We start from the raw sequence: 7,061 nt of genomic DNA on the forward strand, positions 1-7,061 counted from the left end.
GACCCCATTACAACTCACGCACATCTAATGCTGTTTTGTTTGAGCGACAAATCTTGTAAATAACAGTAAAAGATAATCGCCACAATCAAAGGAAACATTGAACAGTTGGAATAATTAGAAAATCGAATCAATATAAGTATTCATTAGTATTCATTAATATTTGAATTGAAGAATAGTGCATCCCATAGATCCTGGTTAGCAAATCAATCACAGAGACAGAAAAAAGTGACTAGAAGATTATTATATATCATTGAAATGATTCACATATACATTGAAAAATCAAACCAGAAGAAGATCAAGACAGAGTATATCCAATGAATTTATTTCATATTATATGATCCAGGTCCCAACAACATGGTAAGCAACAATAGAACCCAGCAAAAAGCAAAACATTTCAATAAAGAATGCCAACATATGGATAAAGAATATGACACCAGATTTTGTTCTTTCCTTCTAGGAAGAAAAGAATCAAAGAATACCAAAAAAAAGATTCAAAATGCTGCTGAAAACCTCATATCTGACCTCGACAGAGCTGAGTTGGGTATCAAACGTGGTACTGGTTTTTAAATGGCTTTTAAGGTTTCTAATGAGAAGGGCAAAGAATGAAAGAATAGAAACATAACTTTTCCAACCTACGAAGAATTTACTTTCTAAATTTTCTGGGTGGTGAGATAGAATTTGTAGGGATGCTTTTGAAAGAAGGATATATAAATAAACCATGGAAAAGCGCCTCAACCTGGCTGAGATACTGAGGAGCTGCCTGCGATATCGATGAGTGCCCATGCAGAAAGAGTATACAAAGGCTGATCTAACCAATAGAGAGTTAGCCCAGCACCATCTTGCCCTTGCTTTTCCACACTAAACATGTCACTTGAGAACATTTTCAACAACAATTGGCTCTGAAGGATCTCCCTTTCTCCGACGCTCACACTTCTGAACCCTCCAATCTCCATCAGTCTCCTCCATGTTTCATAACTTTCGTGCCTTTCAACCCTTTCACTTCCTTCACAAGCAACTATATTTCTGATCTCCCTCGCAAACATCTCCTCTACCTTGACCCTAGCCGGGCTATCTAATGGTAGACTTGAATCGATCGAATCAAAGATAGCAGAGTAGTATTTCAGTGAATTGGAAAACCTTGTTTCCCATATGGGGTCATTATGCTCGGCCTCTTGCTCACCCATAAGAACAACAATCGGGTTAGTACTCCGTATCAAGCTCAGCAAGTCTCTTAGAGCCACACCATTGTCATCGTAAAGCGCTTTGTGTAATTGGAGAATACAATTCACCACAACACTCTCCCCCTCCTTCACATGAAGCATCCACAGCCTCACATCTTCCAACCTGTCCACAACTGCGTGGAATTCGAAACGCAAATTCAAGGCCTCTGCAAATCCTGCTAGTCTATCCCCTGTGTCTTGGAGCTCTTCTTTCGACTCGCCAATCCCCGTTATCCTCACGTGGCTTGGGGGATTAGGCCGGGAAGCCAAGCTCTGAAACAAACTAGGCCATTGTAGCCCTTGCTTGATGTCAAAATCTATAATGTGAACCCGATCTTTTCCTTCTAAAGCCCTCAACATGATCTCGTTCGATGTGAATTGAAGGAACTTCGGAATTGGACTTATGTGGTTGAGAAGCCTGAACGCAGTCGCCACATCATCCTCGGCCCAAACAAACTCTCGAGCGGTGCTGACGTGGAAAATGTGAGGCCAAACCTTCGTAACACGAATAGCTAAAGCTTCTGTAAAGTAAGCTACTACGCGGTGAATTGAGGTTCCTTCTGGAGAAGCAAGCTCACCCAATCTAGACAGATATTGACTGATAGCTGAGAAATTATTGGAGCTAATTGATTCAACACAGGCGACAAGTACACTCAAGAGCTCAAGACACTGATTCTCTGTTTGAATATTCTCATTGCCTGTTACTCTGGCTCCTTCAGACAGGTAAGGATTCTGAGTCCCATTGCCCGTTTCAGCGGAGTACTCGTGTGACTTAATACTCAGGCTGTGAGTCTCCGATGAGGTACTTGAAGTAGACTTTGTGTTCTTCGGCCCGTGGCTCGTCTCGGCTTCTTTGTCACCTTCATCTGGAATCTCTGTCACAGTAGATTTCACCAAAGGATTGTTTGACAGTGGCAAAGGTGGTAATTTGGCATCTGAAGGGTCTAGTCTTGTGACTCCTATCATAGATTGAGACTCCTCAATAGGTTGAGCAATCCAGATATCTCTGCCGCCCAATTGGTTAACACTTAGTCTTTCACCTTCCAAAGAACCATCTAATGTTGTGTTATTACTGCTCCTTTTTCTTTTCGCTCTATTTATACATGACTCCTCAGACGAACTCTGCTCACAAAACCTCTTCAAGCCCTTCCGTTTCTCCCAAAACTTATCTTCAATCTCTCTTCTACCTTCCCAAAACGATGTTTTGGAGCTAACATTTTGTCTAAGAGAGCAATTTCCCTTTGTCTCGACCGATTTCTCTACCGAAAGGCTAACCGTTCTTGAAGGTTGGGGTCGAGGGGCTTCTTTTCGCGTGTAATTGCAAGGGAGATCCAATCTTTGTGTACCCATGGAACCCAATTTATGCCTTGGTGACAAGAATGTAGGACACCCAGCCAACATCCTCTATACTCTTCCAAGTTTTTTTTTAAAATCAATTCCAATCCCCTTTTTTTCTTCCCTCTCTCTTCTTTAGTTTTTTTGACAATGTATGTTCTGTATAATTTCCTAAATTTTCAAATGAATCTATGCATGCTAAAAGAATACAAATGAGAGAGAAGGAGAGTGGATGGCTATAATTAACAGAAACCGCTTGAAATAATAAAGAACAAGATGTAGAGATGAGGATAAATTGAATTTGGGTGTCTATGTTTGGAAAAGAAATGTGGAATACCAAGAAAGAGAAGCTTCAAAAAAATTCAAAAAATTTAAAAAATATGATATGATTCTCTACACCTACCGGAAAATGGCCGGGAAATTCATCAGAGAAAGTCGTGTTTCTTCTCCACAAGTCTACTGAAATGATACCCAGAAATCCCAAGAAAAATTCGCTGTCCTTTGAAGCTGATTTTCTGAGGAGGTTCAAGACCCAAACCAGAATCAGAAATTTGTAAACAACCCATAATCGCTGATTCTTAATCCAAAGAGAAAACCCAGAAAAAACCCAGAAAGTTCCCCTAATTAAGGTTTCCTGGATGCAAAAAAGCCTATATCCAAGCTGATTAGGGTTTTAAAATAGGGTTTTGTTCATCCATATTTGCACTCATGATTGCTGCTCACATTTTTGGGTTTTGTCTGTTGATTTGATCTCATGGAGTATGAACAAACGCTGCCTGTAAAAAGGGGTGCAATCTCAAGATTTTCCAATCTCGTGTTCTGGCCGTTGGATGGAGATCCTAGGGTGGTAAGGGCGGTCAATATGACCGTTGGGATATGGTCAATATGACCGTTGGAACAGTGGTGTACGGTTGGGAGGTGGGATTTGATTTGGGTTCGTTCCCCGTTGGAGCACGTCATGTGTTTGGTTGCAGAGTCTGCTGAATATCCGTTTTTGTGACCGTTGCCCACTCATGACCATTCCGTCATCATTCTCCTCTACTCGTTCGTCGGGGTTTCTTCCCCGGGCCACCCCCTCCAGTGTATTTACGACTGCACTTTTTAGACTAGAAGGGAGTGGCCCAGGATGAAAAGGCGGCTAATATATCATTTCAAGAGTATAAATAACTTCAAAAATGAAGTGGCCTAGAAGTCTAGAACTCTCTGCCTATGAGATCCATTTTTTTTGTTCAGTTTCGTCATAAAAAGGTCTGGACCCAACAAATGAAGGGATTCGATCACAAGAAATTATATACTCGCCCCTTTTTTATATGAGACAATCCGCTATAGTGTAATATAGTAATCATAGATACGCTCTCGGGGTTGTCCTGAGTAAATAAAAGGGGGTGAATATATCACTTTCCTTGGATCATCTAAATATGTGGGCCCATGGAGGAAAAAACTACTCGGTGTAAAAGTTGGGAAATGATATTTCCCCCCCTTAAACGGATAAAATCCCCCCCCCCCCCCCCTTTAACGGTTTCTTGAGAATGGTTCTTTGAGGATAAATTCACCCTCTTTAATATTTTTCTTTGCCTGTAAAACTTAATGAATAACATTAAAGGGGGGGATTTGCTAGCCTCCTTTACGGAAGCACTTTTGCGCTCCGTCCTTTGCGAGTGATGACAGCAGCATATGTTGACTTTTGCTTTATTCATTTATAATTCATCTGACATGGCTGTCATCAGTTGCAAAGGGAGAAGATGCTTCGGCAAAGGAAGCTAGCAAATCCCAATTAATGATAACAATGGAATGTTTAGGCAATATGGCACAAAGCCATTTTACAGCCTTTTGTTAAGGCAAATGATATAAGCACTAGCATGTTTTGATAATAGGCACGAACTTTACTTGTCCCGTATGCTTTAACAAGCAGCCAAAGGTTGCTGACAGCTTCTTGGGGATTCTAACAAATGGTTAAGCATGTATGACAATGTGAGGGCACCTATTTTTTTTTTGAAAAGGGCAACAGAATATATATATATATATATATATATAGAGAATAGAGTTCCTAAGGTGTCACCTCATATAGCTTATATGAGGTGGCGCTTAAAAACATAAGGGGCTCACTTTGTTTGGATGATCCAAAGCATTCATATGATAGGCCCTCACATAGATAGGTTGTGCCCAAAAAATCAATTTCATAGGATCATCCTAACCCTTCCATTGGTGGAGGTTGAAATGGATGGGTATAAACCTCCATAAATCTGCCCATTTTTAACCTCCATAAATGGAAGGGTTAGGATGATCCTATGGACCTGATTTTTTGTAGGCACCATATCCATCTAAGGGCCTTTCAAATGAATGGTTTCGATCACCCCAAAAATGTGGGCCCCTTATGTTTTTTTAGTCCACTTTTTGCCTCCACAATTTGAATGGTTGGGATGATCCTATGGATCTGATTTTTTGTAGACACCCTATCTATGTGAGGGCCTTTAAAATGGATGGCTTGGATCACCCAAACAATGTGGGCCCCCACTGTATTTTAAGCTAGTGTGTAGAGAACTCTCTACACATATGTGTAGGAACCGTTTTCTCTCTCTCTCTATATATATATATATATATAAACAGAACCGAGGTGGTCCTGAAAGAACATAGATAATACAAAGATAGCAGTACAATAATTCAAGGAGTGAGGGCACCTATAAACATTGTTGTGAGAAGCTAACATCACTTTGTATTCAATGTTTGGTTTCTTTATTTATGTATATATTTTTTTAACAATTAATAGATGAATATTAACTTAACTTTTGCTAACTTGACAACACAAGCGGGAAGATGAAACTCTTCATAATCGGATGGAGATGTGGATGGCCCAGCATTGTAGGAAGGGTGAGGCGGGGCCTAGCACCTACGTCACCCGTCAGACTCTCAAACAGCTACAGTATTCATCGAGACAATGCCATTGCACAGGTCCTCATCCTTATTCGCATACCTGTGGGGAGACTTCGAGATCATCTTTGGATCCAGTTGAGGACTTACGGCGTAAGATGTCAGTCTGTGGGCATTTATGAGGCTCAGCATGCGCAGCTTCGGTGACGATTGCAGAGCATCTGATTGAGATACTAGAGTAGCGGTCTGAGTTAGCAGAGCTCAGGGTGACAGTGAAGGAGACGTGGATGATGATTACACAGACACACCCACATTACAACCTGCACTTCTCATCACTTAGTGTCATGCAATTCTCCTTATCACTTGGTGTTGGTGAGAGTACAAAGGTCATATTTAATAAGTTTTGTATTATGTATAAGGGAAAAGGGAATCCAAGAGTTTGCATACGGAGCTTACCTATGCAAACTCCCCAAAAATACGGTATGGCCAACACCATAGGATGATCCAAACCGCCAATTTGGATGCCGCAGTTTAAGAAAGTGGTTCCCCCAAAATAATTGGATAATCCTAACCGTTTGATCTTTCTATTTTTTATGACTACTCTTTTTGAGATTTTATATGATTTGTGGCCATTTAAATCCGTATTTTTCGAAAAGTAAGGTACCGCCCACACCATAGGATGATTCAAACCATCCATTTGATGGTCCACAACTAGGGGTGGAACTAGGGTTGGGTTCAACCTTAAAAAAGGTCGGGTCGGGGTCGAGTTCGGGTCCGGGTTAAGTTTTTCCAGCCTGGGTTGAGTTCGGGTTAAGTTTTCCCAACCTGGGGCCGAGTTTCTGGTATATAGTCAGTGCATTATCTTATTTATTATTCTTTGCAAATGTGTAGGCAAATCTTCATAATTACGCTACTCCACGTCAACCTTCAAAGAGGCATATGACTCGGGGCAAGGGCGATAGCGACATTGACAATGCTGATTAGGTTATTTTAACTAGGGAAAATTATTAAAAAAATACAAAGTTTTAGTTTTATTGTGAATCAAGGGTAGACATTTCAAATTCATAAAGTAGGGCTGTCAGGTACGAAAATTTGGGTTTTGGGACAACTATACCCCTTTGACTTTCCCACCCTTTTTAGAGGCACTAATCCCTATGTTTCTCACCTACCCATATCACCTTTTTGTTTTCTTCTTCCCTAAGCCTTCCACAAGGCTTCTAACATGAAACTCCATTGGCAACGTTTCCAAGCTCCATTGCCATTGTAGTTTTGAAAAAAAACTCCATTGCCAACGTTTCCAAGCTCCATTGCCATTGTAGTGTTGAAAAAAAACTCCATTTGCAACGTGATAAAGCTCCATTGCCATTGTAGTTTTGAAAAAAAAAAAACTCCATTGCCAACGTGATAAAGCTCCATTTTTACTGGTTTCTGTCGGATTTCCGACGTTTGTTTTGGACTTCCGACTCAGAAATTCGAACCAAGCTTTGGATTTCCGACGGAAACCAGTAGATTTGCCATTTCTACTGGCTTCCATTCGGAAGTCCGACCATTGGTTCAGACTTCCGACTCGGAGTTTAAGGCAGGGTTCCCTAGTGGTTCCGGGTATAAAATGTGGTTCCCTAGTGGTTCCGGGGTAGA

At 40.9% G+C, this 7,061-nt stretch overlaps 1 pseudogene; it reads right to left on the bottom strand.

Moving 5' to 3' along the window:
• Positions 1-230: 230 nt before the first annotated feature.
• Positions 231-3,697, bottom strand: LOC143887305 (scarecrow-like protein 28 pseudogene; annotated as a pseudogene).
• Between the last annotated feature and the right edge of the window lie 3,364 nt (positions 3,698-7,061).

This window comes from Tasmannia lanceolata, unplaced genomic scaffold, assembly GCF_043159265.1.
Source record: "Tasmannia lanceolata isolate RefF3 unplaced genomic scaffold, GAP_Taslan_0.1 ptg000012l, whole genome shotgun sequence".
Taxonomy (NCBI): Eukaryota; Viridiplantae; Streptophyta; class Magnoliopsida; order Canellales; family Winteraceae; genus Tasmannia; species Tasmannia lanceolata.